Source organism: Oryctolagus cuniculus, chromosome 10 (genome assembly GCF_051225735.1).
Source record: "Oryctolagus cuniculus isolate XC-2025 breed Fujian yellow rabbit chromosome 10, ASM5122573v1, whole genome shotgun sequence".
NCBI classification, from domain to species: Eukaryota; Metazoa; Chordata; class Mammalia; order Lagomorpha; family Leporidae; genus Oryctolagus; species Oryctolagus cuniculus.
Genome location: NC_142876.1, coordinates 81061162 through 81087392, shown reverse-complemented (window position 1 = coordinate 81087392; position 26231 = coordinate 81061162).

Genomic DNA, 26231 nt, shown 5'->3' with positions numbered 1-26231 from the left:
ATCAAAGAGGATTTAGAAATAGCTAACAGTTACAAAAAAGTTGCAGAGGTGGGAGAAATGAGATGTTGGTACAAAGCTACAGGTAAAAGAGACCTAGTTCACAGAATGGTGGCTATAGTTACTAATGCATCATATACTTAAGTTTTGCTAAGAGAGTAGATATTAAGTAGTCTCACTGAACAAAAAAAACTATGTGAGGAGATGGATATATTAATTAGCTTGATTGTGGTAATCATTTCACAGAGTATATACATAACAAAACATCATACACTTAGAATACACAGTTTTTATTTGTCAATTTTATATTGATAAAGGTGAAACACAGTAATGAGTGGGGATTTACTTCCACACTCTTCCCTGAGAAAACGTCTATAAATGTTTCATCACTCTTTTCTGCTCAGAGACTGTAGACACTCACTTGCACAGGGGAAATGGGGAAGACCAGATGGAAAGACTTGGACAAGACACAACTCTTCCATGGGTTATGCAGTCAGTCACTTGGGAAGAAACAAGATGAAATACAGTGTTTTCAAGCAAAAATATGCAATGGGAAGAATCGCTGGTGTCCTAGGACTTGTTCTAATAGTACGTGTTTTGAAGAACTCTGAAGCAAAGAATAAAAAGCGTATGAAGATAGGGGTAGTATGAATTCTGGCTACCAAGGACTAAAGAAGTTGATAAGTCCTTCTTCCAGAATAGGAGCTATTTAACTAGGAAAAAAAAAAAAGTAATCAGTACGGGGCTCTAGAAACTGATAAAAAAGGAAACAACAGATTGAGAAGCATATATTCATGAAAAAACTGCTGAAATTTGGGTAAGAACAATAGAAGTCTGTGACTTTCTTGCATACAGCTGCCCCCACTCCCCACCCTAAGGTGATCAGCATAATAGTTCTATCAGAGGTGACTGACCACGAAAACTAGCGCTGTTATTCATAGAGGGGGCCAACTTGGCTTAAATTAGAGAGTGGAAAACCCGTGCCCAGGGGTGATGGAGAAAGCCTGCAGCTCTCTGAGCCTGGGATTGTGGTCCCTACTGGGATAAGTGACAAGCTTCTGAAGCATTCCACAAATCCCCCTGCCTCAGTGCCTGTGTTTACACATGGTGAAGAACCGACAGAGTGCAGGATACTGTAAATACTCCAGAAGACGTGAAAACTGCCCAAACTTTGAATACTTTCTTTAAAGCAAACACATCAGCTGAAGGTGGAAGCTTTATGTGCTCGAGGTATTTGAACACAACCACTGACCAATCATTGGTTAACCACACAAGCTAAAAAGTAAAAGTTACAGAGAAATTGAACAGAGGTATCAGAGGTTTCATACTGTGGATTGACAAACATGAATCTATAGTTAAATATAAGTAAGCTACTTAAAACAGCAACAAATAAACAAAAGCAGCAGAAATAAACCCATTGGGGGAAAAAGAGATATTATAATCCAGAGACTCTATATTATCTAAAATATGCAGCTTTCAAGAAAAAATTATGAGAGCTAGAGAAACAGGAGAGTGATACATAGTGAAATAACAGCCAATAGAAACTATCTCTGTTCAGATGTTAGATTTAACACAGAAGACTTATAAATATATTCAAATAATTCAAATAAACCAGGTTTAAGGATACAGGAAAAGATGATGGGAATTTGACAAATATTGAATGTCAGTAAAGAAATATAATCTATTAAAAAGAACCAAATAAAAATCATGAAAAATATAATAATGAAAATGAAAAATTTACTAGATGGACTTAATAGAACTGAGATGGTAGAAGAAGCAATCAATGAACATGAAGATAGATCAGTAAAACTGAGTATGAAGAATTGAAAATAATTTTGGAGAAAAAAATTAAAAACAGAACTACCATATGAGCCAGCAATTCCATTTCTGGGTATATACCCAAAGGAAGTGAAATATATATATATATACATATATATATATATATATATATATATATAAAACAAGGAAATATCTACATTCCATGTTTATTGAACCATTATTCCTAATAGTTAAGACATGGAACCAGCTGAGGGGTCCATCAGCATATGAACTGATGAAGATGTACTATAAAAACACAATGAGGGGGCCGGCACCTTGACACAGTAGGTTAATCCTCCACCTGTGGCACCAGCATCCCATATGGGTGCCGGTTCTTGTCCCTGCTGCCCCTCCTCCAGTCCAGCTCTCTGCTGTGCCCTGGGAAAGCAGTAGAAGATGGCCGAAGTCCTTGGGCCCCTGCACCCACGTTAGAGACCAGGAAGAAGCTCCTGGCTTCTGGCTTCGGAACAGTGCAGCTCCCACCATTGCAGCCATCTGGTGAGTGAATCAACGGAAGAAAGACCTTTCTCTCTGTCTCTCCCTCTCACTGTCTATAACTCTAACTCTCAAATAAAATAAATAAAATCTTTAAAAAAGAAAAAACACAATGGGATACTACTCAACCTTATTAAAAAAATTCTATCATTTGTGACAAGAGGAATGAACCTGCAGTGCATTATGATAAGTGGAATATACTAGGTGAAGAAAGGCAAATACTGCGTGTATCACTTATGTGAGGAAATCTAAAAAGTCAGCCTCAAAAAAAAAAAAAAAAACCAAAAAACAAAAAACCAGAGAATAGAACAGTGGTTACAAGAGGTTACAGTGGGAGGAGGGCTACGATTTGGGAGATGTTGACTAAAGGATCCAAAATTTCAGTTAGACAAAAAGAAAAATTCAGGAGATAAAGTGTATGATGTGATTGACAATGTATTGTATACCTGAAATTTGCTATGAGGGTAGAGCCCAGAAACATGTAGAAATAATTACACACCATGATCAATCTGGATTTACCCCAGAAATGAAAGGTTGGTTTGACATTAGAGTGAAGCATGCCTTACCTTAGCCTGATTAAGTTATATATCAATGAGTGCTCTTGGATTCAACCAAAAGTAAACACACCTAGTTTACTTAGGCAAAGAAGAAATTCACCGGAGAGACAGGTAGCTCATTAAATTAATAGAAGGAATCAGGTGTAGAAAATAGGCTCAGAAACTCAAAGAACTGTGTGGTTTGAATCGTAGTCAAAATGAGACTACAGGACTAACTGTACAAGATGGATAGAATTAGAGGACATTATATTAAGTGAAATAAGCTAGGCATAGAAAGACAAATACCACAGGTTCTTGCTCATATGTGGAAGGTTAACAAGCTGATTTCATAGAAATAGAGAGTGGACTAGTATTCACTGGAGAATAGGAAGGGTAGGGAGGAGGAGAAATGGAGGTTGGTATCAAAATACAGTTACATAGAGAGAATAGGTTCTAACATTCTAAAGGACGAGAGGGTGACTGTAGTTCACTGCAATTTATTATGTTTCATGAGAAACTAGAACTAGAAGAGATGAGTTCAGAATTTCCTAATACAAAGAGATGACAGATGTTTAAAGAGATGGAAATGCTAGTTACTCTGATTTGATCAATACATATTGAATAGATGTACTGAATCATCACACTGTATCCTATAAATATGCACAATTATGGTATATCAATAAATAGTAAAACTATAAAAATGTTATAATAGGAAAAAATTAGATGACAGGAGCAATGTAATTATCCTGTTGCTTGTGACGCCACTGATGGTAAAACTGGTCCAGGGGTAGGCATTTGGCCTAGTGGTTAAAATGCTGGCTAGAAGGCTCACATTCCACATCAGAGTACTTCTGCTCAATACCTGATTCTGTTTCCTGCTTCCTGCTAGTGTAGATCCTGGGAGGCTGTGGTGTTGCTTCAAGTGATTAGAGCTCCTGCCACCAGTGTGGAAGACCTGGATTGAGTTCCTGGCTCCATTACCTGGTCTTAGTCAGGGGCCACTGCATGAATTTGGGGAGTGAATTGACAGAAAGGATCTTGCTCTCCTTCTCCCTTTCCCTCTTCCTCTCCCGCTCTGTCTGCTCCTCAAAGAAATATATTTTTCTTTCTTTTTTTTAAGATTCATTTGTTTATTTGAAAGAGTTACACACACAGAGAGAGGCAGAAAGACAGAGAGGTCTTCCATCCGCTGGTTCACTCCCTAGGTGGCCACAATGGCCAGAGCTGTGACAGAGCGGCTTCACCCACTATGCCACATTGCCGGCCCCAGAAATACAATTCTTTAAAAATAGAGCTCACGAGACAGTAAATGTTGTTTCTAAAATAATCATATGTGAAAACTTTAATTCTCCCATTATAATTTTGATTTTCCTTTTATGTCTCCTTAACCCACTGTATTAGCCAGCTTTTTGTTACTATAACAAAATATTTGAGGCAGACTAACTTTATAAAGAAAAGAAGTTTATATTGTTCCTGGTTTGGAAGGATGAAAGCCAAATATCATGGCATAGGCTCTCGAAGGGACCCTTTGGCACTAGTATGTCACTTCATGATGGCAGAGCCCCAAGACGGCACATGGCCAGAAATAGGGTGGGAACTGTCCTGTGTCTGGTCTCTGTCCCTCTTCTTACCAGAGTTCAGCCATGGGGCTCTATGCTAATGATGTTATCTAGAGCTAATCACTTGTTAAAAACCTTACCTGGGCTGGCACTGTGGCTCACTTGGTTAATCCTCCTCCTGCGGTGCCAGCATCCCATACGGGCACCGGGTTCTAGTCCTGGTTGCTCCTCTTCCGTCCAGCTCTCTGCTGTGGCCCAGGAAGGCAGTGGAGGATGGCCCAAGTGCTTGGGCGCTTGCACCCGCCTGGGAGACCAGGAAGAAGCACCCGGCTTTGGATCGGCATAGCTCTGGTCATAGCGGCCATTTGGAGGGTGAACCAATGGAAGGAAGGAAGACCTTTCTCTCTGTCTCTCTCACTAACACTATCTGTCAAAAAAAAAAAAAAAAAAAAAAAAAAACCAAAAAAAAAACAAAAAAAAACTTACCTGGATAGTATAGCTAATATCATTAACATACAACTTTGGAAATTAAACACCTACGTGAGTCTGAGGGGACAAACGATGTATTCAAGCCGACACCCTTAATCTCATTGGATAGAGATTCACTGGATTTTTTTTTTTTTTTTTTTTTGGACAGGCAGAGTGGACAGTGAGAGAGACAGAGAGAAAGGTCCTCCTTTGCCGTTGGTTCACCCTCCAATGGCCGCCATGGCTGGCGCACTGCTGCTGGCGCATCGCGCTGATCCGAAGCCAGGAGCCAGATGCTTTTCCTGGTCTCCCATGGGGTGCAGGGCCCAAGCACTTGGGCCATCCTCCACTGCACTCCTGGGCCATAGCAGAGGGCTGGCCTGGAAGAAGTGCAACCGGGACAGAATCTGGCACCCCGACCAGGACTAGAACCCCGGTGTGCCGGCGCCGCAAGGCGGAGGATTAGCCTATTGAGCCACGGTGCCGGCCTATTTGATTCTTATTCTATTTTCATTTCCATTCAATTTCCTTATTGTATCCTTTAGTCACACAGAAGTCTTGTCTTCTTGCATTCTTTTAATGACATCAGGCGAGTTTCTAAATTTTTTCCCTTGGTTGTGATAAATCAATTTCAGAGGCCAGTTCTGAATCTTTAGGGTAACATTTCTCTTACTTTATTTGCTATACTTCTTCATGAATTCCAGTTGGGTTTTTCTTGTATTTATTAAGGTCTCTGTTATAGTAACAAAAAGTTGACTAACATAGTGGTCTAAGAAGGGATAATAGGAAAATCAAATTTGCAATGGCAGAAGGATTTGACAGTCTGTCTGATCTTGTTTATTAACCAATGGGACATAAGGATTTCCAGTGAATCCAGTTTGGCTGCTTGGTTGGATGTGCTGTAATTATCTTTAAGGAGGCTGTTTTTATGTGCAAAGCAGCCTTTGAAAAGGACTATGATGGAAATATTGGAAAATAAATTCATGTGTATTGCACCAACCTCCATTCCTGCCTCCATTTCTTACATGGATTCAGTAACTGCAGCTCTGTTTGCCCAATGTGATTTTTTTTTTTTTTTTGACAGGCAGAGCAGACAGTGAGAGAGAGAGAAAGAGAGAGAGACAGAGAGAAAGGTCTTCCTTGGCCGGCGCCGAGGCTCACTAGGCTAATCCTCCGCCTTGCGGCGCCGGCACACCGGGTTCTAATTCCGGTCGGGGTGCCAGATTCTGTCCCGGTTGCCCCTCTTCCAGGCCAGCTCTCTGCTGTGGCCAGGGAGTGCAGTGGAGGATGGCCCAAGTCCTTGGGCCCTGCACCCCATGGGAGACCAGAAGCACCTGGCTCCTGCCATCGGATCAGCGCAGTGCGCCGGCTGCAGCACGCCAGCCGTGGCGGCCATTGGAGGGTGAACCAACGGCAAAGGAAGACCTTTCTGTCTGTCTCTCTCTCTCTCACTGTCCACTCTGCCTGTCAAAAAATTAAAAAAATAAATAAATAATAAAAAAAGGTCTTCCTTTTCCATTGGTTCATGCTCCAATGGACACTGTGGCCGGTGCACCACGCTGATCCGAAGCCAGGAGCCAGGTGCTTCTCCTGGTCTCCCCATGTGGGTGCAGGGACATCCTCCACTGCACTCCCGGGCCACAGCAGAGAGCTGGCCTGGAAGAGGGGCAATCAGGACAGAATCCGGTGCACCGACCAGGGCTAGAACCCAGTGTGCCGGCGCTGCAGGTGGAGGATTAGCCTATTGAGCCACAGCACCGGCCTACCCCAATGTGATCTTATCCTATTACCACCACCTAACATTTCATGAAATTCATGAAAACTACAATTCCCAACTATTACCAGAGACGTTGTCTGTATTTTCTCTGGTCATTTTCCTGGGCTTCTTGTCCAATTAACTTCTTGGAGCTGTGGTATCTTATTAGATTTTTTTTTTTTTTTTTAAGGAACGATCTTTTTGAGTTAAGGAATAAAGGTTAATGGAAAGAACATGCCACCAATATGATCATTTCAAATAGAAACACCTGGGGGCTGGAGTGGTGGCACAGTGAGTTAAAGCACTGCCATTCTGAGTCCCAGCTGCTCCAGCTCCACTTCCTATCCAGCTAAAGCACCTGGGAAAGCAGCAGGAGATGGCCCAAATGCTTGGAACCCTGCCACCCGTGGGAGACCCAGATGGAGTTCCAGACTCCTGACTGCAGCCTGTCCTCATTCTGGCCAGGGGAGTGAGCCAGCAGATGGAAAATCTCTCTATATATATTCTCTCTCTCTTTCTCTCCTTTTCTCTTTGTAACCCAGCCTTTCAGCCTTTGAAAGGTAGTGTCAGAGAGTTAGAGAGAGAGAGGGAGAGAGAGACATCTGCTGGTTCACTCCCCAAGTGGCCACAATGGCTGGATCCAGTAGGGAGCTGGATCGAAAGTGGAACAGCCGAAACTCCGACTGGAGCCCACATGAAATGCCGGCACGGTGCCTCCGGCAGCCCTATATCCACCTCGCCACATTGCTGGCCCCATAAATAAATATTTAAACAAGGAAACACCTGTGGAGTAGGCGGGACATCTATGTGTATGGTTTACTAGCAAGTCTATTCCTGTATTTCAGAAGGATTTGACAAAGGCTATTCCACTTCCTATTAAAGAGTCATCACTGTAAGTGGAAATGTGTGCAACATCTCGGCTCTCGCAGTGACCGCAGCCCTTGTTTGGGTTACTGCTCTAACTTCCCACCCTGTATTGTGTCTCCATACGTATTTTCGCTGGAAGCTGTGAGAGTGTGAATCAAGGGCTGCTAATCAGATGCTAGTCTAAATCAGAAGCCACAAGGGAAAACTTTAATTGAGGGCTTACTCAAATGATGATGAATGTCAGGTTGGTGGAATCTGAATGATGGAGATTCTATTGTATGAAAGCAGAAAAATGATCTTTTCTAATTAACAAGGGTCTCAGCTTCACTGCGTTTATTGTTTTCCTTTTGTTAGGGGGAAAAAACCCCTTATGTGTAATGGATTCAATAGTGCTTTTAAAGTGAAAGAAACCTCACTTTTTGTTTTACATTTTATTACACTGCAGCTTTTCTATAAATTAGAAATGATCATGACACTGTGAGAATTTAATGACACCATAAGTATGGTGAGATTATTTTATAATAGTGTTACTCATTCTTCCTCCATACTGCTGATTTTCTAGAGGACACAAAGGCTGACTCCAGCATCTCACATTTTAATGAATTTATTGCTACATACTTTGAGAAGAATGGTTAACATTTCTTTCTTCTTCCTATGAAATCATACCAGAAACTCATAGGCTATGCTTAATCACACAGTGCCTTTTTCTATTATCAAGTGTTGTATTTCACAGGAGAGTCCAATTTTGTTCAAACCTTTTATGACTTTAACAGAAACACCATTTTAAAATGCTTAAAGTCAGGAGAAATAAACGGCCTGTGACAGGCATAACCAGACATTTTCTGGGATTGTGTGAAAAATGACTGGGTTGCACATGCTATTAACATATGAGTTTCTTAAAGGAGGCTGTTTTTTATGTAACAAGCAGTCTCAAAAAAAGTCTTCATGCCATTGTTAAAATAACAGCATTTACACTTGTCAAGGTGAATAAAGAGGCACCAGGCTGCTATTTTTCAAATTATACAGCATTGATGTAAAATAGAGTGCCATGGACCATTCTTCATAAACCTGCTATGTAAAAATGTAAATTCTTAATTCAATAATTTTTCTCCAAGTTCCTCCCACCCTTGCTTTGTCTTCATTTCTCCAGTTCTTTGTAGGAGATTAGGGGACTCATTATTCATGGGTCGGGAAGAATTCAATGAATCATGAAGAAAAGGTAATTTATGAAGACAAGTCACTCTCTCATCCTCAATGTGCATAAATAATAATTTATTATCATGATACAATGGCTTGTTTTCTATTTATATCTCTGGTCCTGAGAAAAAATTAAATGCAACATAATTTCCATATAAAAAGATCAATTTATGAGCCACTTGTCTATCAGAGGTTATCGTCACTTGGAAGTAATGAGGATGCCAGTAAATTATATTCTTTCTTTCTTTTGGAAATAATAGAAGCCAGAGTTATGACATAGACTCCCATTCTTTGACAAAGAAGAGAAAATTATTTCAAGAGACAATACCACATGATTTCTTTCAAGGCAAGGTTCTTCCAGTTCTTCAGTTTTACTCTATGTTCCTAAAAAAAGTCTGTATACTTTTACCCAAGGTGTATATATCTAAATTGTGTGATATGTTGTGTAGATACTCTCAAGCCAGAGTTACAGCAATATAATGATTTTTAGTTGCAGTTTTATCAAGCAATTTGTTTCCTGGCACTATTAGAATTTACAGCTTCGATTTCATCTGGCTAACTTTCTTGGCCAAATCTTTTCTCAACTTAGTCAAAGAAGGTTTTTGACACTGAGGTATAATGTGCATACAGAAATGTGTACTAGTTCAGCTTGATGAATGATTGAATATGTTAATACCCATGTGACCACTTGCAGATGAAGGCATAAGCATTCACCCCAAGGGCCTCCTCATACCTCTCTCAAACACACAACCGTTACTTCTACCACTTTCACCAAATACTGGTCTTTCTTGTTTCTGAATTCCTTATAAATGAAATCTCTAGTGTGAACACTGTGTCCAGCTTGCCACTGGAACCATATATAAAGCTGATTTCTTCTCATTCGTTGTCCTTAGACTGAATTGGAGCAAATTGTTAGTTTCTCTTCTTTAGAAATTGAATAGCAATTTTTTTTAACAGTAATTACTGGGTGGGAGGGATGCATTTGGCCTAGTGATGGAGGTGATGATTGAAATGTCCACATCCCATGTTGTAGTGCTTGGGTTTCTGTCTTGGCCCCTCTTCTGACTCCAGCTTTCTGTTTATGCACCTTCTGGGAGATGGTGGTAATGGCTCCCTGCTACTCACATAGGAAACCTGGATAAAGTTTCAGACTGTTGGCTTTGACCTGGCCTGGTGCCAGTAGTTGTGTGCATTTGGAGCTCTGTCTGTCTGTCTCTCAATCTCTGTCCCTCAAAAAAATAAAGATTAAAAAATTTTGATAAAAGTAAAATGTCTCATCTTTAGAGGGTTTTGGGTGGGGTTTTGACATCTTTGGAGAAAGGAACATTTATTCAATCACCTCTTCATTCACAAAGTGTGTGTTAAACATCTACCATGGACCAAGGGATGTGCTGTGTTGCTGCAAGGGTGAGCAATAAAAACGACATGGTTGCCAATCTAGGAGTTTATAGTCCAGTCGGGGAGACAGATGAAAATCAGGCACATGGACACATGGTGGAATTATATTTCTTTCTTTCTTTTTTTTTTTTTTTTTTGACAGGCAGAGTGGACAGTGAGAGAGAGAGACAGAGAGAAAGGTCTTCCTTCGCTGTTGGTTCACCCTCCAATGGACGCCGCGGCCAGCGCGCTGCGGCCGGCGCACCGCGCTGATCTGATGGCAGGAGCCAGGTACTTCTCCTGGTCTCCCATGGGGTGCAGGGCCCAAGCACTTGGGCCATCCTCCACTGCCTTCCCAGGCCACAGCAGAGAGCTGGCCTGGAAGAGGGGCAACCAGGGCAGAATCTGGCGCCCCGACTGGGATTAGAACCCGCAAGGCGGAGGATTAGCCTAGTGAGCCGCAGCACCGGCGGAATTATATTTCAAACGATCTGGTCAGAGAAGACCTCTGAAGAAGTAGGGTGAAGGCAGAGGGTTGAAAGAAAATGCCAACCGGTGGGGGTTGGGGGAAGTCATCCAAACCAAAGGAACAGCTTGTGGCCTGAGGAGGAAGAGCACAGCGTGTGGAGAAACCATGGGAAGGCCCGTGCCCCAGCTGTACGTAGGGAAAAGAGGGTGAGGGATGAGATTGCAAAGTGGGAAAGGCAATACCCTAAGGGACTCTCACAATCTGTGTCCGGAAACTTGACATTGATGCCAATCCTGGATGTCCTGTGATCTGGAGTTCCCAACAAGTCAACATCAGGAGTGTCTTGAGGCTAGTTACAGGGGTGTGCCTGTGAGGAACTGAGAGAAGACTCAATTGAAATGCTGAAAAGCGGCCAGCGCTGTGGCATAGTGGGTAAAGTCACCACCTGCAGTGCCAGCATCCCATATGGGCCCCGGTTCAAGTGCTGGCTGTTCCACTTCTGATTCAGCTCTCTTCTGTGGCCAGGGAAAGCAGTGGAGGATGGCCCAAGTCCTTGGGCCCCTGCACACGCATCGGAGACCCGGAAGAAGCTCCTGGCTTCCTGCGCAATGGCACAGCTCCAGCCATTGCAGCCAACTGGGGATTGAACCAGTGGATGGAAGACCTCTCTCTCTCTCACTCTTTCTCTGCCTCTGCCTCTCCTTCTCTCTGTGTGTATAAGTCTGACTTTCAGATAAATAAATCTTAAAAAAAAAAAAGATGCGGAGATAGAGATGCTACACAAATATTGAGCATTATGATCATCAGTCAGAGATCTCTAAGAAGAACTGAGGAGGTGATTTTATGCCAAAGTCAAGAGGATCACACTGAGATGCAATTCAGGGTTTCTGATACCAACTCAAACTCTAGGATAGTAATTCAAGTCCAAGGAGTATTTTATCACTTGCATTGTTTGGCCCATGGCAGAGCATGGCCCTAAACAAAAAGTAGATAGGCTTTTGTTGATTTTATTGTTTTTCTAAAATTCTCTACAGAAAATGCGCCCTTGACGACCTATATCCAAGGTTGATATACCCACTTGGATACACTTGTGTTCTGAAGAACTAACCTTGGGGATTTTTTAATTTAGCTATGGGAGTAGTTTAAAATATACAACCTCACTGGGCATTTATCTTAAATGCCTACATCTCACATTGGAGTGCCTGGGTTCAATTCCTGGCTCCAGTTTCTGACTCCAGTTTCCTACTAATGCAGGTGCTAGGAGGCAGCAGTGATGGCTCAAGTAACATATGAGAGACCTAGATTGAGTACCTGGCTCCCAGCTCTTGCCCTGGCCAATGAGAGTAGTCAAACAGCTCTCTCTGTCCATCTGCCTCTCAAATATATAAATTTAAAAAAATCTTAAAATAAAATGTAGAGCCAGAGGAGGAGTTTAGAAATGACCCTCTATTTTCCAAAATTCATAAATTCTGGAATTATACAGTTAAAGCATACAATTAAGTATAAAGGAAAGTTATAGATTCCCACTAAAATCTAATGGAATGCTTATTGCACCATTCTAGGGATGATAATGGGATGATCTATGTTATATGTTTATAGAAGTTGTGTAGACGACAAGTTTCACTGTTAATATGGTGAGGGTTTTGAGTCAAACAGTGTAGCTTGGAGCAGCAGAACTCAAACTTTGTGACCTCAGGACCCCTTTGCATTCTAATATAGAGAACTCCACAGAACTTACCTTAGAAAATGCTGAAATCACTAACACATGTTCCATTAGCCATCAGAGAAATGATGTCACTGGTTTCAAGAAGCCCTTAGGAAACTCCCATGTATTCCATAAGAGAAGGAGAGTGGGAAAGGCCAGTGTCTTAGAAGTTCACTGAAGATGATTTTGTCTTTTCAGACCCCTGGAGTCTGCTTTGTGGAGTTCCCAGGGGTTCCTGACCTAGGCTCCGAGAATACTGACATAGAAGTTGGTTGTATAGGCTTTAGACAATTTAAGTTCACCTCCTACTAGCACCACCACTGAGATTCTCTGAGAGTTGACATTTTCAGTTGTAAAATGGGTACAAGTATTTATTTCATTAGCTTTGGTGAGAGAAATAGAGTAAAAGCTGTGACTTTTTGGTTTGCAAATAGGACAGTCAATAGAACTCAGCTCAAGATAAAGGAGCACTCTCAATGTCTCACTTTTCTTAAAAAGTTGGAAGAAGTTTTGGCACCAGCTACTGTTTGATCCAGAATTTGTGAAGTCATGAGGGATCTATCTCTCGGTCTGGGCCCTCTTCTGAATGTTAGCATTGTCTGCAGAATGGCTAACCTCATCACACAACAATGGTTGCAGAATTTCCGACACAGCTATCCTCATAGTAATACCTCTGGGTGATAGAATAATTCTGTGTTCTGAAGGCTTCCATGGAAGAGGGAGCTAACTTTTTTCCCCACTACTTGGATCCACTTGTTTAATTTACATGTCCATTCTCAAATCATTGTAGCAAGTGGAAAGAAATACATTTATCTTAAGGCATCTGGAGCCTACCCCCGAATCCAAGGGTGAAGCCAATCACACCCCAACTTTATGGCTGTAGCTATGGAATGCTGATTCCTCCAAAGAAAAATGAGAGTTTTTAATAGTAGAGGGGAAAGATGATGTTAGGAGAAAACGAACAATAGTGCCTGAAGAGACATATAGATACCTGTGTCTCTCTAATTTAAAAACTCTTTCATGGCTCTCACTTCTGGGATCTCCCTACTATTGAACAACGTGACACCTCTCCGGCCATATAATTGTGAAGGTGACGCTCCTGGGGCAGACTCAGTCAAATCTGACTCAGCCAAATCAGCATGAAAGCTTAACTTCCAGAGACGTCACTCTCACTTAACATCATTTTATGCTTTGAGGCGTTTTGTAGTCTGACAGTGCTGAAATGGCCAAAGAGAAGGGATCTAAAGGGAAATGAAAGCTTCACTAAATAAGAACAAATAGCCTACCAGGGCAAAAATGTGAATTCAGATGATGTTGTGTGCCAGGTTGAGATTCTGACAACCCAATGCGGAAGATGAAAATGCTGGAGTTTTATTTCCATGAATAAGCTGTGGCCCCAGGGAAGAGTTGGGTACCTGGATCAAAGGAGGCCATATTTTTCAGCCCGTCCTGCTGTCACACAGAAACTCCCACCTGAGTTGTTTTTCTAAAAAGTGGCATTTATTGTGGGGCCGAAATTTGAATCCTTAAAAACCACACACCAATAAATGATGTTATTTTGGCATGTCACAAGTACCTGACAATCTGCGTGAGTTATAAACATCAGAGAGATCAGAATTGATATCATGTCTATAAATATGATTATTTATCCACAAGCACAGAAAGGAGTGTGATGCCTTTTACCTGCAGCACTTTCCTTTTCAAGTGTATTTTAGGATCTTATGGTAGCAACTTCCAACATTTTCTTGTTGCTAGCAGTTTTATTTGTAGTCTAGCACCTTCTGATTCTCTTCTTCTTAAAAGATGTTTTAAAGGCCAAAAGAAAGAAAATGTGTGAGATTCAAGGGACCCAGAAGTAGGCTCAGCTAAAACTCTGACTCCTACCTGTCTAATGGGTCCTACCCACCTTTACTTTTTTTTTTTTTTTTTTTTTTTTTTTTTTTTTTTTTTTTGACAGGCGGAGTGGACAGTGAGAGAGAGAGACAGAGAGAAAAGTCTTCCTTTTTGCCGTTGGTTCACCCTCCAATGGCCACTGTGGCTGGCACGCTACGGCCGGTGCATCGCGTTGATCCGAAGGCAGGAGCGAGGTGCTTCTCCTGGTCTCCCATGGGGTGCAGGGTCCAAGCACTTGGGCCATCCTCCACTGCACTCCCGGGCCATAGCAGAGAGCTGGCGTGGAAGAGGGGCAACCGGGACAGAATCCGGCGCCCCAACTGGGACTAGAACTCGGTGTGCTGGCACTGCAAGGCCGAGAATTAGCCTAGTGAGCCGCCGGCCCCTACCCACCTTTACAATATGTGCTTAGACAACTGCAAACAACTGTTAAGTATAAACATTTGAAAGGGTTTAATAGTCATCCAATGTTTGGGTCAGCAAATTCATTAAAACTTTTTTGGACCACTTTTGTAAGTGTAGCATTGTCATGGTAGGAAATAGGAAAATATTGCATGATGGAAATAAGAACTACTGATAATTCCATAAAGTGGAGACAATTACTTAGCTCACTAAATACAGTTTTGTCCTGCTTTGTTTATTGTACATTATATCGTGAACATTTTCCCATTTCAAAAAAAATACTGGGCCGGCGCCGCGGCTCACTTGGCTAATCCTCCACCTGTGGCGTTGGCACCTCAGGTTCTAGTCCTGGTTAGAGCACCAGATTCTGTCCTGGTTGCTCCTCTTCCAGTCCAGCTCTCTGCTGTGGCCTGGGAAGGCAGTGGAGGATGACCCAAGTGCTTGGGCCCTGCACTCGCATGGGAGACCAGGAGGAAACACCTGGCTCCTGGCTTCGGATCGGTGTAGCGCGCTGGCCATAGCGGCCATTTGGGTGGTGAACCAACGGAAGGAAGACCTTTCTCTCTGTCTCTCTCTCTCTCTCACTGTCTGACTCTGCCTGTCAAAAAAAAAAAAAAAAATCCAAAAGCTAATGAAAGTAACTAAGACACTATTTTCTTGCTCCGAAAATTAACAAAAGTAAAGAATTAAGGCCTCATCCTGTATCTCAAGGGTAATTTGTTCCTTGTTAAGTCACTGCCTGTGATGCCGGCATCCCATATAGGCACCAGTTCCAGTCCCAATGTTCCACCTCTGATCCAGCTCCCTGCTAATATGCCTGGAAAAGCAGCAGAAGATGGCCCAAGTCCTTGGACCCTTGCCACCCTTAGGAGGGATCTGATGAAGCTCCTGGCTTCAGCCTGGCTCAGCTCTGACCACTGTGGCCATTTGGAGAGTGAACCAGTGGCAGGAAGATTTCTCTGTCTCTCCCTCTGTGTCTGTAACTCTGACTTTCAAATAAAATAAATAAATCTTTAAAGAAGGAGAGCAAGAAAGAGAGATATCTTTCATTTGCTCTTTCAATCTCCAAATGGCTGCAATGGCCAGGGCTGCAACAGGCCAGGCTGGAACCAGGAGCTTGGAGCTCCATGTGGGTTTCCCACATAGGTAAACAAGTGCCCAGGAACATGGAACCATCTTTTTCTGCTTTCCCAGGTACATTATCTGGGATGTATTTTTGTTTGTTTTATTAAAGATTTTATTTACTTATTTGAGAGGCAGAGCTACAGACATTGAGAGTAAGACAGAGAGAGAAAGGTCTTCCTTCCACTGGTTCACTCCCCAGATGGCCACAATAGCCGGAGCTGCACCAAAGCCAGGAGTCAGGAGCTTCCCCTAGGTTTCCCACGTGGGTGCAGGGACCCAAGCACTTGGGCCATATTCTATTGCTTTCCCAAGCCATCGCAGAGAGCTGGATCAGAAGAGGAGCAGCCGGGTCTAGAACCAGCATCCATATGGGATACCTGGCGCTTCCGGCCAGGGCATTAACCCATTGAGCCACAGTGCCGGCCCCAGTAACTAGCTCTTAACTCACCTTTCATTTGCTTCCTTCTCTCAATGGTCTTAACTTTCCTCACTCCCCTCTCTGCTCTCAAATCCTGTTTTAGGGTTTGCTTTGGGAGAAACTAAACCTAAGACATTCAAAGACTTCTGTTCAAAGTCATTTCCTCAGTACATCAATCAGAATCTAGTCAGGAAAAGAGACTACACTCTAGGTGCTTCTGATAAAGGGGATTTAATGTAAGGAATTGATTACCAAGTGAGAAGGGGTGTTACTGAGCTATCAGAAGCTGCTTCTACCTCTGTCTTGAAACTAATAGCCTACACTAGAGCACAGATAAATAATACTTGGTTCAGTATTTCCTGACCTTCAGACAAGGTTAAAAACCCTAGTGTCTGCTTTCATAGTTCATGAATGTTTGAGTTTAACTTTTATTTCTGTGATTATTTATTAATGTTTGTCTTGCTTCCTAGATTACACACTTGAGAGTAGTAACAGCATTTCTGTTTTGCTCACTGTTTTACCCACAGAGCCTAGTGCCATATGTGCCTCACTGAATACATGTTTGAAGGAATGACTGAGTCAGTGGTACGCCTTGTCTGGCTTGTGCCAGCTCGTGGAAGCCAGCTGTGCAACCTCTCCCTAACTCTATGCAATGACATCAGGTTGATAGCTAAAAATTAGCCTTTGTGGAAGTGTTTTCATCAAAGAAATCAGCAAACAATACAAAAGGGGCTATTTTATTTGCAAACTTGTTGTTAAACATTCCAAGCACACTGCCTGAATCCTATATAACAATACAAGATAGACAATGGATTTATTTCCTATCTTAGTTCTCAGGAAGGTCTTAGCATCTGACTGTATTTGTGCAAGAAGAAGAAATTTTCAAAGAGTTCTTCCCCTGGGCATGGTTGGCTCACATAACTTCAAGGATGTCTCCTATAGGTCTTTTCTGTTCCATTATTTAACAAATGGAAAGATGAACTAGAAACAGCGAGTTGGCCTGGCAACATGCTAGTCTCTTCCAGAATGCATGAACACACACAGGGTTCAGGTCCCACAGCCCGCTCAGCATCATGCAGGATGCCCAGAGGCCTCTGACCGAGTCGTCTTTCAAACCTCTGCAAGCCCAGATACTTGCTGATATGACTGTAATCTCTCTCTAGATTCAACATTTTAATGTATGCTTATTTCTGAGCACAGGTAAGCACTTTGCATGGGATGCTCAAGTTCTACCCTGTAGCCTCATCTAGCACTACATATACTGCAGAGAAAATAGTAATGTCACCTACAAGAAAATGGGAGTTACTTTCATGGAAAATGGGGGTTTGTGAACATCAGAACATCTCCTAACACTGCTCTTTGAATCAGTCATTGCAGTTGGATTGTAGAAGAATATAGTAGGATGTGATATTAAATTTACATTAAATTTAAAGTAGGTATCTTTTTTTCATGGTGCAAAAACATGATGGGCCTTGGTGTGAAGGAAGGTGGTAGCACCGAACTATCCTAGTAACCATTGTATTCTTCCCTGCCACATACTCACAAACGCACATAACAATACATTAAAAACAAAAATAATAAATGCCAGTTTCACTGAAGGATGTCCTTAATGATCAGATTTCTAAGTCGTTAAATACCAACCCTCAGTATTCCATGTGACAGAATGGAAGATTTGCATGAAGCATTGCTGCTATATTCTGAAGCACTCTGGTTGTCCCAAGGAAAGGCACTTAGGTAATTGTTTGAGTTGCAAGCTAAACTAACAGCTTTGTTAGTGGGACACAACCTCTGTTTGAAGAATCCTACTGATAGATAACTATGGTCATCCAGACTTGAACATTTGTCATACGTTATCTTGCAAATGAACGAAGTGAAACTCTTATTACAAAGAAAACAACTGACAATGTTTATTGCCAATTATGAAAGTCATGCTTTAGAGTAAAAATGAGACTGTTGGGAGTTCTTTTTAATAAGGTCTTTTTTATTTTATTTTATTATTATTATTATTTTTGTGACAGGCAGAGTTAGACAGTGAGAGAGACAGAGACACAGAGAGAAAGGCATTCCTTTTTCCATTGGTCCACCTCCCAAGTGGCTGCTACGGCTGGCGCGCCACGCCGATCCGAAGCCAGGAGCCAGGTGTTTCCTCCTGGTCTCCCATGCGGGTGCAGGACCCAAAGACTCAGGCCATCCTCCACTGCCTTCCTGGGCCACAGCAGAGAGCTGGACTGGAATAGGAGCAACCAGGACAGAATCCGGCACCCCGACAGGCACTAGAACCCGGGGTGCTGGCGCTGCAGGTGGAGGATTAGTTTAGTGAGCCGCGGCGCCGGCCAAGGTCTTTTTTTTTTTAAGGATTTCTTTTTATTTATGTAAAGGCACAGGCACAGAGAGAGGGAGAGACAGAGAGAGAAAGTCTTCCATCTGCTAATTCACTTCTCAAATGGCCACAATGGTTACATTGGGTCAGGCCAAAGCCAGGAGACAGGAGCCTGTTCCAGATCTCCTACGTGGGTGCAGGGGCCCAAGCATTTGGGCTGTCCTCCATTGCTTTCCCAGGTGCATTAACAGTGAGCTGGGTGGGAAATGGAGTAGCCAGAACTTGAACTAGTGCCCATATAGGATGTCAGCATGTCAAGCAATGGCTTAACCCATTATGCCACATCTCCAGCACCTGTTGGAAGTTTTTATAAAGCACCACTGTCAGCTTGACACCATGAACCTGATACTGTGATTATTCAAATGACATTGTTAGCAATATTAACCTATATGATTTTTTTGTATATTAATGAAATGTGGATTTGGAGGATCTGCATAACTTAGTGACCACTGATTTCCAAATGATTGATCCAAGATAGTACAAAATCATACATAGCTTAAAGATGATTATAAGAGCAAATTAGGCCAAGGGATTTTAATGAAACTATACAAATTCATTGATAAGGTTCAACATTAATCTTTTTTTAAAAGATATTTTATTTATTTGAAAGAGTTACAGAGAGAGAGAAAGAGACAGAGAGGGGTCTTCAATCCGCTGATTCACTCCCCAGATGGCCGCAATGGCCAGAGCTGCACTGATCCGAAGCCAGGAGCCAGGAGCTTCTTCCAGGTCTCCCATGGGCACAGGGGCCCAAGGACTTGGGCCATCCTCCACTGCTTTCCCAGGCCGCAGCAGAGAGCTGTATCAGAAGAGGAATATCCGGGACTAGAACCAGCACCCATATGGGATGCCGGCGCTTTAGGCCCAGGGCATTAACCCACTGCGCCAAAGTACCAGCCCCTCAACATTAATCTTTATTGTAAATTATCCTTTATCTACCTATGGTGGTGGCAGAGTGAAAACAAGGGTAGGAGTCCAAGACCATTTCAAGCTTTTGTTTGCATCATGCCTACTCAAATTCATTGGCGCAATGAATCAATACAGTAGAGGCCAAAGTCAGAGTGAGAAAGTGATACACAGTTACACAGCAAAGGAGTGGGATGATGAGCCAAATCTATTGTGATGATCCTTGGTCTCTCATGTGTGCTAGATGGTTTCCATCAATTAGGCCAGATCCTAACAATAACCCTAAAATGTGAGCATTTGTGTAAGTAGAGATTTTTGTTTGTACATGGCAGGATCTTCCCATAAAGTGATTGGAGCAAAAGTAGACTTATAAGCTCAATTACCTGGGAGATGAACCCTTGAGGGTCACATAGCACGCCTGAGTTATGGAAAGATTGTGTGTTGAGACTCAGATGAGGTATTGGATGCCCTGTCTCTCTACTCAGCTTTGATTTTACCTGTACATCAGATCCACTCTGCAGGTGGTAGTTTCTCGGAAGCCACAAGAGTCACCTCTTAGCAAATTGTGAACTTGACCTTCTCAGTTTGCCAGCCTGGAGGCAAACAGGGCATTTTCCCCAATGGATTTGTTCACAAAGTCCATTGAAGGCTCCCATTGACCTGGCATGGATCATATGTTGTTGCTGGCAAGGGGTCCTGAAGCCAAGGGATTGGTGAACTGCTGAATTATACCCTAGCTAAGACCCCTTCCAGTTCTAAAATTCTCTAGTTATTCTTGTATTATTTGTTATCTCCTGGTTGAATTATAGTAGGCCATGTTTGGGAGTAGTAGAATTTTGTTTATCATATCACATAAAATGTCCCACTCACAAGGAGCTGGGGATTGGGTAGGGAGCAGCCCTGTGGCACAGTGGGTTAAGCTGCTGCTAGTGATGCCTGCATCTCATATTGGAATGCCTGGTTTAAGTCCCAGCTAATCTTTGCTTCTGATCTAATTCCTGCCAATGCAGTGTGGTGGGAGGCCACAGTGATGGCTCAAGTACTTGGTTCCTGCCTTCCATGTGGGAGACCCAGAGGAAGTTCCTTGCTGCTGGCTTTGGCCTGGCCTAGCCCTATGTGTTGCTGGCATTTGGGGAGTGAATTGGCATACGGTAGATCTGTTTATCTTCAATTCTTTCTGTTTGCTTTTCCTTTCAAATGAATAAAGTCTTTTAAAAGGAGAGGGAAGCAAGAGAAGCTATAGTAGGCATGCATGCTGTAGAAATGTGGACAAAGCAAACAGTTCTTACGTTCATACAGAAGAAAGAGCAAATCTAATGGATCTATCTTGTGATAAAGCTGTATTGCCAGTAGAATTACATGTGCATAGAAAATCTTAATTTACCAATTGATTTTATTATGGGCACTCAGACAATCTCCAATTAGTCAATTCCTAAAGGAAATCCTAGTTTAAGGAGGATGAATAACTAGGTTCCTTTTGTGTGGGGGAAGGTGTGGGCAAATCCAGCCAATTGGCAATAGCTGTGCAGATTGCCAGACACCAAGGATCTTGAAGCCAGAGAGAAGTCTGTGTGGATCAGAGATACCTACACAGATTCTGAAAGGAGGGATGGTATCTGTGTCCCACCCTTAACTTAGTTTGCTTTTATCTTCAGGATCTAACTTTAAAAATAGACTTCTTTTTATATGCACTGAAGCATCATTGGAAGATGCATAAGTATTTTAGAAGTCAATTAGAGGGAATGATATAAAAGATGATTTGATAATTTGAGCAGAAATAAGTAGCACTGTCAAGTGTAAAACTAACTTTATAAACTCAAACCAAATAACCACAAATGTTTCATTTACTAATGCAATTAGCATTCATTAGGCACCTACCTTGCTCATGTGTTATTCCATGTCCTGGGGAAATTAAGATTTACAAAATTTACTCCACACCCCCTGACATCATGCAATCTATGCTAAAGAAACTCAAAACATTCTGTGTCCTGTAAAAGGGACAACCCTGGTCATTGGTCCAAGTTTTCAGGGGTTGTTGGTTATTACTGCTAAGAGATGAAGCAGACCTAATACAGTCAATACTATGGCATTATCTCAAAAGCAAAATTTTTAGCACCCACAATAAATATCTTTTACCAAATTTTACATATTTTATGTACTCTTTTAATTACCTTTATAGGTATAAGTTATCCTTTGCTGCTTTCTCTAGTAAGAACACAGCTATGTTAACTTGCCTGAAACCAGAGCCATTATATTCTCCAGCAGACATGTAACTTGACCAGTTAACATGAGCTCTTGGGCTTGACAGCTTCTGTTCTTCTGTTTTGACATGTCTCACAACCGTGTGTTACAAACAGACGGAGTGCCCATGGTAGTCTTCACACCATTTGTACAATATGTGGTGGGTGGTTTCTACACTATAATTAATATTTTGGATCCTTACTCATTGACTTGGCAAAGAAAAAATAGTAACCCATATTTGACAGTTGCATTTCTGCCTGGCCAACCTAATGAGTGGAAAGGGAATACTTGTTCCCTGGTCTGTCCTGGTGCTACAGTTCATGATGAAGTCTTTCCCTCCCAAGTCATGGTTGTTAGATGGCATGTGTTATCTCACCTTTGCAGTCGTTTTGCAGAAACCCATTGCACAATACTGAACAAACATAATAAACTGTTTCCAGAGTGCTCTCTATTGAATCAGCTGTGTTTATCTATATAGCACTATTCAGCTGTCACAGGGACAGGTATACAAATAAGCGATAGGAAAGATAATTCTCTAGAATAACAAAACACCTTAACTCGAGTTGCATTTTCTGTTAAAATTTCCTCAATGGTTTTGTGTCTGGGAGGCTGGCTGCTTTTCACAGGAAAAATTATGGCTTTGGAGTCAAGCAAACATGGATTGAAATTCTTCGTTTACCAGCTATATATTCTGAGGCAGGCATTTTAACCTACATAAATTTCATCTATAAAATTGTGATGGCGATGCTTTCTTTCCAAGGTTATCGTGAAGGTCAAGTTAAATACCAAATATTATATACTTGACATCAACCTGGTGCTCACTAGATATTTTTCTCCTTCTACTTGAATCCATATCATTTTGTGAAATTTCCATATCAAAGGACATATTATAAGGTCACAAACTCTTTATAGTTTTTTTTTTTGGTGCTTTCAACAACTAAAGGCTGGTTGTTTCTCATACATGTGCAGTGGAGTGCTTAAATGTCTTATTTGATTCTTTAGCATTATACCCATGATGCTTTTATCTTTTCTCTCTCTTGCTATACCTGCTCTTTGGCGATAATCAACACTTAAGCAATAGTCACTAAGCTCTCCCCTTTGCTGCCAGTGCAATGACTTGCTCTGTGCACAATAGAGACTGAAAAGAACAATGAAGGATTTGATCCTCCACTCAGTTTAGGACTCATCTGTGTTTTGCTCACTGATGCCAGCTGCTCCTTGCAAGTATAGCTGGGCAGAGAGGCAGTGGTTTTAGAACCCACAAAGAAAATGAACACCATTTGTTCTTTTCTTCTAGCTTTTTGGTAGTCATGGCTATTTTTACCCTGGCAAAACACAGCATCATTGGGATGGGCCATGTGGTGTTTCTGCACAGTTGCCAGCCTCTGTGGTGCACATCTCACCAACTGTCAGTCCTGGCTGATGCTCATCGCTCAGAAGGGCCAAAAGGGTCATTTCAGGCAAAGACACTAGATGTACATTAGTCACTGATGTCAAGATTCCAAGTTTTGGGGCCGGTGCTGTGGCGTGGCAGGTTAAGCCTCTGCCTGCAGGGCCAGCGTCCCGTATGAGTACCGGTTCAAGTCCAGGCTGCTCCACTTCTGATCCAGCTCTCTGCTAATGTCCTGGGAAAGCGGCAGAGGATAGCCTAAGTGATTGGGCCCCTGTACCCATGTGAGAGAGACTTGGAAGAAGATCCTGGCTCCTGGCTTTGGCCTGGCTCAGCCATGATCATTGTAGCCAGAGATGGATGACCTTTCTCTCTCTGTGATCCCCAAGTAAACTGTGATTCAAACTGTCTCAGAACTCAAAAGGAAGCCACTGGGGCAGGCATTGATGCAGCATTTAAGACACTGGTTGGGATGCCTGCTCCAAAATTTGAAGAGCATGGGTTCAAGCCCAGGCTGTGCCCCCAATTCCAGCTTCATCCTAAGGTAGACCCTGGGAAACAACAGGTGGTGTTTCAGTTACTTGGCTCCTGCCACTTGAGACCTGAATTGCATTTCTGGCTCTGATTCCAGTCCTGGTCCCAGCTCCAAGCTTGTAAGCATTGAAGGAGTGAGACTTCAAATGGAAGTTCTCTCCCTTTCCTCTTTCTTCCTCCTCCCTCCCACTCCAGATAAATAAATAAATCATCTAAACATGGACAATGGTATGACTTATGTTGTTTGCATATCCAGGTCCTTTCTTTTGAATAGCTCAGATTTCATAGGATTCAGGAGTTAATCCCACCATGAGCTGAAAGATGACCTGATCTTAGCCAGAGACCTCATCTTCCTGGGTGTAGTCATTAGTTCAGGAGCAAACATAGGATTCAAGTCAGCCAATGATAACTCATCAAGGGACTTTTCTGTAGAATCCCTTGGGAAAATGCCTTCTCTCTATTCTTCTGGATTGTAATTTTTTATTCAATTTTTCTGTCTGGCTGTCCCACAGTCTAGGAAACTTTTCACCCCTGGCCTGGCTCAGCCACGATTGTTGTAGCCAGAGGATGGAAGACCTTTCTCTCTCTCTCTCTGTGATCCCCAAGTAAACTGTGATTCAAACTGAACTCAAAAGGAGTTTTGAGTGCCCCAGAATGGTTGGTCCTCCTAATTACAGTCTGTGAGGGTGCTGCAAGGGGTTTTGTGGAAAAATTATTTCTAGAATTGTTCTAACGTAAAGAGCAAAACAAAGTTGAGAGATGAAGAGAGAGAATCAAAGATACTATTTAGGTTTCTACATTCAGCCATACTATAACTCAGACATGTTAATTAAACTTGACTGGCTTTTTTCCAAGTTACATAGGAATTATTTTTGTGGGCATTCGATCACTTGTAATCAAAAGTCCTTATTTTCACTATGCTAGGTTGTAGTCAACACTTAACCTGATACACAAAGCACCAAGTGCAGAGAGAGAGAGAGAGAGAGAGAGAGAGAGAGAGAGACTCAGGCTCATAATTGTGACTCTGGTTCATGACAAAAGTGGCCATTGCTGCTCCTCCTTCTCTCTATCCTTGCTCCTCACCACATAACTTGGTCGTGACCTCCTGTGCTGACTTGTCACATCTTATGGTCAATGGCAGGTGAGCAGGCATGATACCTGCAAGACAGAACTTGCCCCGGCTCCCTTTGCCTTCTAGCACCGCGAGAAGGATGTGTCCTGACCGGTTTGCTAGAGGATGACACTCACAGAGCAGAGACAACAGCCAACAGTCAGGGGAATCCCAGTGACCCACGAGCTAAATCATTGTCTAGTGATGTTGCTTTACGAGTGTTGGGGTGATTGATGCAACAATTTGGGGGCTGTAGATGGCTGGTGAGTGGGCTGTTTATGGGGTGTTTGCCATGTGCTAGGTATGGTCTTGGGAGCTTTGCATGCATCTTGTCTCTTGATCTTCACAACAAATCCTTTAGAGAGTTTTAATTCCACTTTATAGACAATAAAACAGAGGCACAGTGAATGGAAGAAGACTACTTCTATGCAGAAAAGTCAAATATAGGTAGGCCGATGGCAGAGTCCTGTCAGTCACTGTGCCATAGCCTAGGCCTTCCTGTTCTGCCCATCACAATATATACCAGCTTGTGAGACTGCAAGCCGTGATTCACTGGTGGGTCATGAACTCAATTGATGGATCAGCACTTTATACACAAAATACTTTAGAAAATATCAGAGTTTTGTTTCTTGAAATTTGGGTTTTATATGTGTGCACATCTATATTTGTACATCCAAGTTACAATGTAAAATCTATTTCTCACTGTGAATCATGGTCAAAAACCTTGAAAGCCATGCTATTCCCATTGTTATTTTAGACACCATTAACTAACTAAATATTGCTTATTCCACAGTTATTTTTATCCCAGTCCCCACTCATCCTCCACTGGTTATTACTCTAGAAATTAAAGGGTGCTTTTCTGGGGTGGGCATTTGATGCAATGCTTAAGATGCCTCCTGGGACACTCAATATCCCTATAAAGTACTTAGGTTTCTGTCTCACCTCTGCTCCCAATTCCAGTTTCCCACTGTTGCACACCCAGATATTCAGCAGGTGATGACCCAAGTAGTTAGGTCCCTGCTGCCCCACATGGGAGACCTGGATTGAGTTCCTGGCTCTCATGAGCCAATACAGGCCTTTGGGGAGTGAACCAGTGGATGGGAGATCTTTGTCCATCTGTCTGTCTCTGTCTCTCTGCCTCTCAAAATAAATAAATAAATAAAGTTTCCTTTTTAAAAAAATTATTTATTTATTTGAAAATCAGAGTTACACAGAAAGAGAAGAGGCAGAGAGAGATAGAGAGGTCTTCCTTTTGCTGGTTCACTCCCCAACTGGCTGCAATGGCTGGAGCTGCACTGATCTGAAGCCAGGAGCCAGGAGCTTATTCCGGGTCTCCCACGTGGGTGCAGGGGCCCAAGGACTTGGGCCATCTTCTATTGCTTTCCCAGGCCATAGCAGAGAGCTGGATCAGAAGTGGAGCAGCCAGGACTCAAACCGGGGCGCCCGTATGGGACGCCAGCACTGCTGGCAGTGCCTTTACCCAGTACACCGCAGCAGCAGCCCCTGTAAAGTTTCCTTTAAAATGGGCCGGCGCCGTGGCTCAATGGGCTAGTCCTCCGCCTTGCGGCGCCGGCACACCGGGTTCTA